Source organism: Scardinius erythrophthalmus (assembly GCF_964197995.2).
Source record: "Scardinius erythrophthalmus genome assembly, chromosome: 3".
In the NCBI taxonomy this organism is placed as follows: Eukaryota; Metazoa; Chordata; class Actinopteri; order Cypriniformes; family Leuciscidae; genus Scardinius; species Scardinius erythrophthalmus.
The window spans coordinates 43,004,000-43,016,121 of record NC_138223.1 but is presented as its reverse complement, the minus strand read 5'-3'; the positions used below and the strand labels follow the sequence as shown (position 1 = coordinate 43,016,121).

The following is a 12,122-nucleotide window of genomic DNA, read 5'->3' as shown; positions in this document are numbered from 1 at the left end:
TATATATATATAATTGTGCCTGTATGTACAGTATCAATCATCAGTGTAAATAATAAAAATTATATGTCATATAATATATAATAATATAGTCTGATACATATGAATATACAAAATAGACAAAATATTATAACTATATCATTAAAATATATTTAGAAATGTATTATTTAAATTATATATATTATTTTTCTTTTTTCTTCTTCTTTTTCGCATACTGTTTAGTGATTGGTATGTTCTAGGAAATTATTGTAAGACATATTCTTACATCTTCTGGCATCTTTCAGTCCATTGTGAGACGTATCGTCATATTTGCAGACAGAGGTCGTATATCTAAACATCCTGAGAGTCAGAGCGAGGGTAAAATGCGTCATAAAAAAGTAGATTATGACTTTACTTGGCTACAAAATGTGTAAGTGGCCATCAGGAGGGGAAATGAACAGCTAAAATTGCGTGATATATTCCCTTTAAAAGAGCCATCTCTATTGCCCACCAGTGTCTTCTGAGCTGAGATGAAACACAGGCCGTGATGTTCAGTATTCACACAGGGATTGTAATTGGTTGGTCTGGGTTTATTAGATATGTTTCGCGTTCAGATTGCTTCACTGATGTCACAGTGCTGTAATCACACCTGTTTGATGATGACAAGATGACGCTCTTCTAGTGCTGGGCGGTATACCAGTTCATACCGAATACCAGTGTTTATTTTTGTTAAGATATGAATTTTTAACATACCACAATACCTGTGTATGTGGCTTTAACACTGTTGGGAACGCGGCGCGACACTGTTTGAGAGGGTCGCTTTTCACTGATGCACTGTGGTGATGCACAACTGTATGTGTGTACTGGAGAGGTTAAACTATAATTGATAGCTGTCAAATTATATTACAGTGTTTCTCATACATTGATTCACAATATCAACGCTGCCGCCCACAAATAGATTTTCCAAAAGGTCTGGTGAAATCTGCTGTTCCTCCAGAAACGCCAACGCTATCATCATTGTTCATTTGTTGTGCCTTCTCCAAACTCCAAAGCACTTCTAGCTCTTTGAAAAAAGAAACGTTCATTCTCTTTTAATCCTGCGGTGATCTGCCCGGTGTAATAATTCACAATTTCTTTGTTGCATTTGTCCCAGCTGGAACAATTTTTATTAAGAAATAGAATATATATATATATATATATATATATTATTGATGACATATTATACATATAAATACATAATACAGTAGGTAGATTTTTTTTGCATTTATAAGAAATTTGATATTAGATTCATTAAACGTGTTTAACAGCATTACATTTAACATTAACCAGGGTTCCCACACCTTGGTTAACTTCAAATTCAAGGACCTTTCAAGGACTTTCCAGGTCCAATACCCTCAAATTCAATGTGGGGACACATTTGTTGTGTCCAATAACAAACGTTGAGGTACCGTCGTAGTTTTGTGTGCGCGTGAACGTCATGGCAACGTACAACACAAAGTACCTCACGCGGGAAACACTTAACGTAACGCGTAAATGCGCGTAACTAACGTAAATCAAGCAAGCTAGTATGCATAGGCCATGAAGTGTTGGCGAAATAACACATTAGCGGACCGGAGTGAATATGGATTTTTATATTCAAGCACTTTCTAGGACCTGTATATATGTATGTTTATTTTCAAAAACTTTCCAGGGCCTTGAAATTTTTGAGAACCCTGATTAACACTAATTCAACATTATAAGCATAATTCTCTGAACTACTGTGACACTGTTATTAGTCCCATCTGGAATTCAATTATAATAAATTTGCAATTACAAATATTTCTCCATCAATTACTCATAAATGAGAGCCCTGCCATGTGTTTTGAAGTCAAACGCCAGTTTCTCTCAATACAGTCATAAATGTGTCCACTTGAAAGAACACATGACGATAAGTGCCTGAATGTTAGATAAGGCCTTAAAGAAAGTCCTTGAGCAGCCGAAGTGTCACGAGTATCCAATTCAAGTCCGCTATTAATGGCAGTCGTGAGATTTCTTAAGGTGGCATCAAACACAGAATGACATCCACACTCGAGCGAGGTGATAATGAGGAGAATCTGCGGGCGGTGACATCAGTGTTTCCCGCTAGTTCAGCTGGACACCAGTCTGTTCGTAAGTTTGTTTGTGATGGTGGAGATTAGAGACGGAGTTTGTGCCCTGTACCCTAACCCTAGATCAGCGTATCTGGGCGAGAATTCAGATAATTGGCTCCCGGGAGGATCGCTAACCATCGCCGCTCTGAGCAAATAAAAGGCCTTGCTTAAAGAGAGGAGACACACACCAATGGACAGTGAAAAATATGAGAGAACATCAAAAACACAAGCCACTGGACTCATTTAGCAGGTCTAAAATGACACAACACAGCAGGGAATACACTCCAAAAGTCAAACTGAAGGTTAGTGTCAGTGCAGGGCAGCAATAAGTAGTGACTAACTTAAACACATTTTATTTTTTCCAACAGATTTAGCAGTATAGCTTGACAAAGCACTACTAACCGGTACTTCATTACATTTCTTCAATCAGCTGGTAATGACCAGTTAATTTCAAGCAACTTTTGTAGTCCAAAAAATAGACCCACTGATTAATTTGATTAATCACTGATCGTATTCACAAACGTTTCTGCAAATAGTCTGTTTTAGAGAAATGATTTGTTCTGACTGTTCATTTCAAAGAACTGGGGCATTCACTATTGATTTGAGTCACTGTTGCTACAGTGTTCATTTGGGTTTGTTTTAATCAAAATGCTTCGTTCCGGCAGCTCATTTTTATGAACTGGTTTTAAAACGTTTTGTCGATTCATTTGATCCATTACTCAACTGTGTTCAAATTGGTTCATTTAGACAGCTCATTTCAGTGAGTGGCTTCAAAAATAGATTGAATGATTCCTTTGAGTTATTATCACTCAATTTTTAGCAATTCTGTTCATTCTGACAATTCATTTCAATCGACTGGTTTAAAAAAATGAATTTACTGAATCATTCATCCAATTCATTTTGTTTTAATCAAATCGATTCATTCAGAAAGTTCATTTCAATGAAATTGTTCAGATTCACAGCTTTTTTTTATTCATTGCTCAAAAGGTGTTTAGAAAAGTCAATTTGAGTTTTAGCGATTCAGTTCATTCTGACACTTTTCAATTGACGAATTTAAAAAATAGACCATTTGAGCCAGTACTCAATAGAATTCACAAAATTTAATTCCAATCGGTTTGATTTTTAATCAAATTGATTAGTTCAGACAATGAATTGGCTAAATTCATCAATTAATTTGAAGAATTTTGAATTTTGATCACTCAAAAGTGTTTAGAAATGTCCATTTGATTTGATTTAGTGATTCAGTTCATTGCAATTTAATTTTGCAAAGATTAATTTGAGTCAAAGTATTACATTTTAATGTTTTGGTAGCACAATGAATATTTTGTAAAACATTTCAATATTTACAATGCATAAAATGTACATTATCATAAAAAAACTAATTCAGATCCTATTTGTTGTGCTATTAGCTATACTTTTAATTAGCAACTACTTATCTTCACTGCAACTGCTTTAAATTGAGTAGTTGTACAATAATGCTCTATGCAATATGTGAACAACTCTGAGACTGATGAAACAAAAACATTTTAAAATCGATAAATAGCAGTGTCCTATAAATCAAATGAATGTGAGGCAGAAAGGGTGCGACGTTTCATCACAACACTTATTAGGATGTGATTCACAGAAAGTGGCAGGAATATAATACCATCTGAGACCCGGCTCGATGGCTAATGACTTGTTGGCCGAACACCTCAGGAAAGCCAGACCTGATCTAGCCTGAAGAAGTTCTTTATCAACCTGGCTTCAAGAAAACAGCATTTGTGCCGCAGCCGACTCATTCATCACAAACCCTCCAGCTTCTCCAATCTCAAAGCCCAGACCGAATCCTTCAGATGTTTTTTGCATTTTCATTTACAAGTGGGCCAAGTAGATGGCGTATTATAAAACGAGGCAGAGACAATACTCAAATATCATTGGGAGATATAGCAAATAGTCTGTTTAGCATAGTAGTCACATTCATTTTAGCATGTCACTCAGTTTAAATTAAATGATTCAAAATAATGATTCACAGATCTATTTGAATCATCAGTAAGTTGTGATCCGGAAAGATTCTGAGACATTTTACGAACAAATTGTTTAAAATATTTTCTCAAAGACAGCAGTAAATATAAATAATTTTCTGTAAAAATATATAAATATAATATATATATATATATATAATAAAACTATAATATTAAATAACAGTATATATCTGAAAATTTCTTCTAGAATGGCCATTTTTTATCAAGCTCGTATATCTAAGTTGAGTTATTTCACTTAAATGACAACTAATAGGCAATTTTCATTGCCATTTAAGTGAAATTACTGAACTTAAATATACAAGCTTGATAAAAATGATCATTCTAGAAGAAAATTTTAGATGGCACTTAGAGGCTTTTGCATCTGAACTTTTCATATATATATATATATATATATATATATATATATATATATATATATATATATATATATATATATTAGCAGTACATCTCAATTTAGATTAATTTAGTTTTATTAGGCAAGTGTAAATAAAAAACATTACATTTGATGTCTTTTTAAGGGTCTACTGATATCCTTATTGTGTTTGTGGCAGATACATATTTCGCCGGGAGTTTGATTGACAGGCGATCTGACCAATCATATGCCAGCAGCCATATCACCCTGTAGCCCAAGACTGGTTGCCCACTGAAGCTAAGCAGGGCTGAGCCTGGTTAGTACCTGGATGGGAGACCTCCTGAGAAAACCAGGTTGCTGCTGGAAGAGGTGTTAGTGAGGCCAGCAGGGGGCGCTCACCCTGTGGTCTGTGTGGGTCCTAACGCCCCAGTATAGTGACGGGGAAACTATACTGCCAAAAGAGCACCGTCCTTCGGATGAGACGTTAAACCGAGGTCCTGACTCTCTGTGGTCATTAAAAATCCCAGGATGTCTTTCGAAAGAGTAGGGGTGTAACCCCGGCATCCTGGCCAAATTTGCCCAGTGGCCTCTGTCCATCATGGCCTCCTAATCCTCCCCATATACTGATTGGCTTCATCACTGTCTCCTCTCCACCAGTAAGCTGGTGTGTGGTGGGCGTTCTGGCGCAATATGGCTGCCGTCGCATCATCCAGGTGGATGCTGCACATTGGTGGTGGTTGAGGAGATTCCCCCCTTCTATGTAAAGCGCTTTGAGTGTCGAGAAAAGCGCTATATAAATGTAATGAATTATTATTATTATTATTATTAAAAGTAACCAGCTCTGTCCTGTTTGTCGACGTGTTGTCAGTTTCCTCTTTAGTCCGCCATGTATTTTTCACTGCGTGAAAACATGTTGTGTGGCGTGAGAGCGGCGTAGCTTGTCGGACATAGCAACTAGTGGTCGACCGATATATCGCCAAGGCCGATATATCAGCCGATATTTGGCATTTTTGAAATATCGGCATCGGCCGATCATTTTTTCTGATTGGCCGATGTGTTGGAAGCGGGACTTTTATTTTGACGGCGCTCCGGACTTTTATTTTGACGGGCGGCGCTGGTGCCTGAAGAGAACGGCTGCTCCTCAGATCAAACAGTGCTCACTCACATTCTCCGTCTTCATTAATTTACGATCTCAGTCAGTCATATCTAATACTTTGTTAAGGCGGGCGTACACGGTGCGATTTTTGCTGTTTTTACGAGCTCGCAGATGATTTTTTTCACTCGGGAGAAATCGAGTGAAATCGAGTGGAATCGGTGATGCTCGCATGGTCGCGGCTCGCAGCGTGTGAGAGGAATTACGAGCCGAGCCGAGCATGTTATAAGCACCTCCCCGTCCTCCCGATCATCTTTAAACATGTTTAAAAAATTCGGGGAGTCGGCCCGATTTTCACCAGCTGTCCCCTATTTGCAAATTATACACAACCACGTGGGGCTATACCTCAGTGGCAGCAACCATACAGGTGCGCATACACTGTCTCTCTCACACTCTCATACACACACAAACACACACACACACACACACACACTTCTCTCAATTCAATTCTGTTCAATTCAATAAAGCTTTATTGGCATGACAAAAATACAATTGTATTGCCAAAGCATCAAAACAGCATAGAAAATTATTTTGAACATTGTACTACAGAAAATAATAATAATAATATTAAATAAAAATAATAAAATAAAAATAATAATTCTCTCTCTCTCTAGTTTTTATGTTGAATGGCTACTGTTCTCTGCTTTACAACAAATCATTTGCACACATATTTCTGTCATTTTTTCTATCTGAAGCTTTGCCTGCATGCAATATTGACGGTCTCTGTGTTTAGCGCGAAAGCTCACGTGATTGCTGCCGGCTCGGGATAAAATTCGTACAGGACAGTCGTGCCGTGTACCAGCTGCATTGACGCGATTATCAGTTAAACTGACTCGCAACGTGTGCAATATCTCACGACCTCCCGAGTGTCCGATCCTGGTCCGAACTCGCACCGTGTACTCCCGCCTTTAGACAGAACTGGTAAAGAAAGAAAGTAAATGGTAATTTATGCGAAGTAAGTAAAGTAAAGCGTTTGCTTTTATATTATTTGTAACAGAAAAGGCCAAACAATCAGGCTAAAATACTTTCTTATTTGCCGTCAACATTCAGCAAATGCGCATCTACGTCATTTAAACAAATCTCTGAATATCTAATAAACATTTAATTTCTCAAACCTTGCAGGTTTAATCGAATCCAGCTGTGATATCATGTGAAGTGTGCAATGCTGTCTGCAAGTGACGGTCGGTCGGTCCGTGCGAATGCGAACAGAAGATCAGCTTCACAGGAGACGTGATCGAAAAACTTTAAATCCTTCATTTTAAAATATGCTGATATATAACCAGTTGCCAACTGTGTCATATTCATATCGTTTTCACTGTGCTGTATGTAAAATTAGCGTTACCTTGTCTTTATTTGAAAAAATATGATTACCAGGAAGAAAATAAACCAGATTCTGAGTGCCCTGTTACAGTGTTTACATTCTTTTTATTCACATATTCATATATTTCTAAACAATTACTTTGTGAAAAATACTGTAATAGGATTGCAAATTTAAGAAGTTGCCATTCTAAAGTATAAAAGCATGTTTATTTAAAAAATTTGTTTTATAATTTATTTATAATTTATAAAATATTGATTAAAATAAATATATATAAAAATATCGGCCATCGGCCACCCTGCTCTCTAAGATATCGGCATCGGCCATCAAAAAACCAATATCGGTCGACCACTAATAGCAACAGTAACTAAAGCGGTCGGGCCTTGCGGACGGTATGTTTTGTACCTTGTACCGGTCTTGTTTTGTACCCATAGTTAGCTTTTTCTTTGCTTGTATTGATTCCAACAATTTTTTCTATATTGAACCACTTTAAATTACCAGTAGCCTTATAGCTTGTGCAGCTGTAGAGTCAAAAGCTCTTCCACAAAGCCTCATTGTCATACAATTAAAAATACTGTCTACTCTAAAGTCTATAATCAAATATACAGTTATCAAAAGGGTGCATAACTAGCCTAAAATAATCTACACCGCAGCATCAAACACACACAGCAGGGAAGAGGGAAATTTCGCCACAGAACAGCAGGAAATATTTCAAAGGAGCGCTACCATTAGCCACATCCTACACATACACGAAGATCAGTTAATGTGCAGTCCGGATATTCATAAATGATCAATGGATATAAAAATGATGCTAATGAGAGAAAAAGCAAACGCCAAGCCCCTCAGTGCAATAAGGCCCACATCTCTGGTGTGTCTCTCATTAAACGTACAAATGTAAAGGCAGAGAGGGACATTTACGCCACAGGACAAGAGTTTACACCAGGCCAGGCAAGGGGTGTAAGCTATCTGTTAGCATTCACTCCTAAGCAGGAACAACACTTACACCAGCAAACAAAAATATGTTATAAGAACATTTGGCTAAGATTCCCATTAAGTTGAATTCTCTGAACGTTCAAAACATCAATTTTTTTATTGTTTTGAAAACGTTTTCTTGGTTGCATGAACTTTAAGGGAATATTACATTTTTTTTTCATTTTGCAAATATTATGGGAAAGTTACTTTTGAATGTTCTCTGAACGTTCTAAACAAGTAGCAATTGTAGACAAATGTTTTGAGAACATTATTAAAGACCAGATAACTTTTTGAACGAACATTCTATATTACCGTTACATTTGTTTAGAACTTTGAGAGAACCTTGCCAGAACGTTCTGCCAAAGTTCCGAGAACTTTCCCTGTTAGCTGGGATGGAGTCAAAGTAGTACACACACTCAAATCCACCACAAAAACACTCGATCCCGCCATCTGGAAGTAGACGATTATCATTGTGCAGAAAGCAAATCGACTGCTCAACGACAGAACATTCTAGTCATGCAGACATGCTCAAATTAAAGGCAAATAAAAAGCTTGCGGATGTTGAAGAGAAATAAATGCCCGGCTCTGGGGCGGCCTCAGGGAACCAGAGAAATGGATATTGATTGGCTCTCACATAGCAGGCCAATCAAAGCCATTGTAGCTGCATATTACATCGGGCCGAGCGTCCAGCCCTGACCTGATGGATTCTTCCCTGCTTGGCTCTATAGGCAGAAGAAAAGACAGATGGCTCTTTCATTTCACTTTCAGCGTCTTTTTTCCCCCAGCATCCTTTTTCCTCTGATACATTAATAACGGCCAATAATCGTGCCTGTCCAATTATTTGTCCTTTAATCAAAGAAAAAGCTAAAAGGTTGCTTTCCAGGAAGGTCCGGGTGGATGTGTGAATGAATATGGGTTTGCTCATGAGGTCATTTCTCATTGTCCATGGAAATACACAAATTAATCGTTCACGCACGAGTTCTGCTGCTCTACTTTGTCATTGTTGCATATTGTGTGAACTCCCCCTTTATGTGTTCAGAGATTAAAAAACAACCTAGAATGGAAGTTAAAGAGATCATTCACTGAAAAAAATGAAAATTTTGCATTATTTATTTACACTCAAGTCGTTCAAAACCTTTTTTCATCAGTGGAACACAAAAGGAGACACTTTGAAGAATGCATTCGGTCGCTCTTTTCCAACTACAATGGGGTCTCGATCTTTTAGGCTTCAAAAGGACTTAAAAGTATCATAAAAGTAGCCTATACAATACTATACTATACTTTCAAGTCTTTGAAAGTAGCTTTTTGTGAACAACCAACCAAATTTAAATCAATATTCACCGAACCTCTATCTGCCATAGTTCTGCTTTGTCGGATTGTGAACATTTCATTCTTTTGAGTCGGATCTTTCCAAAGAATCAAATGATTCAGGGGATAAAACCAGTTCACACTTGGCATGTTTGGTTGGATTAAAACAAACCCTGGTGCGATTGCTCTGTCACTTATTTGAATAAGTGTGAACGCTGTCATCCTCGCAGCAGATCTGTGTGTGCGTGTGTGTGTGTGTGTGTGTGACGCAGGGATTCCTGTCGACTCCTTTACACATTTTATGAGCTCTTCAAGAGTTCTCAGCTGGTCAAAATACCATCATATGAAGCTACACACATACAGCGAGCGCATTTTGCCCAGAACACAGCATTGTTTTAGATGTTCGGTAAGATCCGAACCGAAATATCCGTAATAAAAGCTGACCAATCAGGTTGTGAATGAATCCCTATGCCTTTAGGTTCAGTGTTAAAACGCCAATGTAAACGTTTGTTTTCTTTTTGGTTCGGACCAAACGAACCGAACTACAAGTGTGAACACATTCATTGTAATTGCATGCAAAAGTACAATCTTTAAATACCTTTTACTTTCCAAAGAAAGTCACACAGGTTTAGAAGAATACAAGGGAGAGTAAATTATGCCAATTTTAATTGTTGGGTGAACTTTCCCTTTAACAAGCATCTTTAACTTAAAGGTATAGCGGAGGATCTTTCCGAATTTTAGATAAGAACCGCCCTCTCCACTTTTTGAAAAAATGCACATGCGCAACACTCTACCTGCTCCCGAGAGGGAACGCCTATTAACGTGTGCGAGGTTCTCCTCGTGCACGCTCTGTTTACAAGTTGCTGTCGGCATCGCTCATACAAGATTACTTTCCAAAAAAAAATTTGCACTTTTTCTCCAAATAGCATGCCAAACTTTACCTGTCGAGTAGAAACTTCGCGACTGAGGCATCAGTGGGAAGCCCAACCTGTGTTATCAGCGCACGCCATCGTGTGAAACAATCTCCCAAAAACACTCTGATCTTGTTTCTCTCTTCTGAGGCCTTTCTCTTCTTCTCATACAGTTCGTACAAACTTTTTCTCTTGCGACCCTCAGACATTTTCAAAGGACCCGGTGAAACGGCGAGCTTCAATGAATGGCTTAGCTCTAGCTCACCGCCACACATAAACACCTGAAAGTGCGCATGCGCAGAAAGCGAAAACTAAGGGACGAGCACGTACGACAGCCTTACGTAAACATATCACCAGAATGATTGACACTTAGGTGGACCAATAGTTTACACTACCCACCCGGAAAAAGAAAATCCTCCGCTATACCTTTAATATGCAAATTTAATACAGCACTGTTTCACACCTACCTTGTTTGGTCCGACTTTTTCAGATCCGAATCAAAATTACACATTCATTTGCATACAGGTGTGAAACCAAACAGACGAAATTTGGTCAAACAAAAAGAGGTAGTCTCGGTCCGGATCAAACTGAACAAAGGTTTGGTTCGTTTCTAGTGTGAAAGCATTTTCTGTAGGTTCGGACTTTTTCAGTCCATTTACAGGAATTTCCAGTGGTTCTCGCAGCATTGCTTGCAGACTTCTCCTTTCCTGCCGGCGACGATAACGAGGACGTTCATTTGGCGAATTTGAACTAGCCTCGAGTACAGTTGGTGCTGCAGGTAGTAATGCCGTAATAATAACAGTATAGTGGCAACGATATTCATCTGTTCAATCATTCTTGTCAAAGGTTTTATTTGTTCATTCTTGTCGAAGTTACCTGCCGAATTGACAACACGCTGACGTCAGATGCACGTCCGTTTACAAACCAATCAATGTCAAGACGCAGCCCACATAGATGATGACGACAGGATGCAAGTATGTCATGTAAAGTTCTTTAGTGCGTTCGCATAATTGCAATGTGAAACCAAACCAGAATGTATAAAATGTATCAAAATATGAACTTTGGTTCGGACCTTGGTGCGGACTTTCAGGTGTGAAAACGCCCTAAAAAAGGAAGGACTCTCTCAGCTTGTGAGGAAGTAAAAAAAAAAGGAAAATCTGAGGATGAAGTAAAACATTAGCAAACTCAGAAAGGAAACAAAATGAGGCCCGTCTCAGCCTGGATTAATGTGCAGCGCGAACGCTCTTTCATAAATTGATTTCTCTCAGGTAGAAACGGCAAATGTCCTTGTCTCGTATCAGTGGCGCTCTCGACTGATAAATCTTCCCACCACTGGGGCTGGAAACCTTTGAAAGGATGTTGAATTCCTTCATACTACTGTAGTATTCCTCTGTCGGTCAGGCTCAGTAACATGAAAAACCCTGGCACTGTAAAGAAAATAATTGGACTTTGCTTGGTTTTTAAATGAGTCTATCCTCAGGGGGTTTGAGTGAAGTACAAATTAAATGATAAAAAAATTGACACGTTCACATGATCAGCCTCGCATCAACAAAATCACCCCCTAAGATTGCATCCACGAAAGCCAGCTGTGATCCTTCACAAAAATGCAAATAACCGAATAAGAGAAATTTGTGTTGTGGAGCTCTTTACTTATGGATATAACAAGGGGGCTGAAATGACATGACATGCGTTTCCTTCTTTAGAAAGCTGGGAATAATAAAAAAAAAACACACTAATATTTGAAATGTTTGGTGTGACGGCAAGGACAGACAAACTGCTCAATGACTGCCAGGCATCTCTGTGAGGACAAACTGAACAGAATATAAAGGAGAAGGAGTGGGTCGTGATTGATTTGAGAGTGACAAACATGTCAGGAGAGACTCCAGAGCTGTGCCAATGGGATCCAATTGGGAAACTGTCCGACTCTGAAGTTACTGAAGTCATTAAAGACTCCAGAGAGAGAAAGAACAGTTCTATTACTG

The 12,122-nt window shown here is 38.4% G+C and overlaps 1 protein-coding gene across 4 annotated transcripts in view; it reads right to left on the bottom strand.

Annotated features, from left to right (window-relative positions):
- inpp4b (inositol polyphosphate-4-phosphatase type II B) overlaps nt 1–12,122 on the bottom strand; it is a 160,905-nt gene that overhangs the window by 47,099 nt on the left and 101,684 nt on the right. The window lies entirely within an intron of this gene.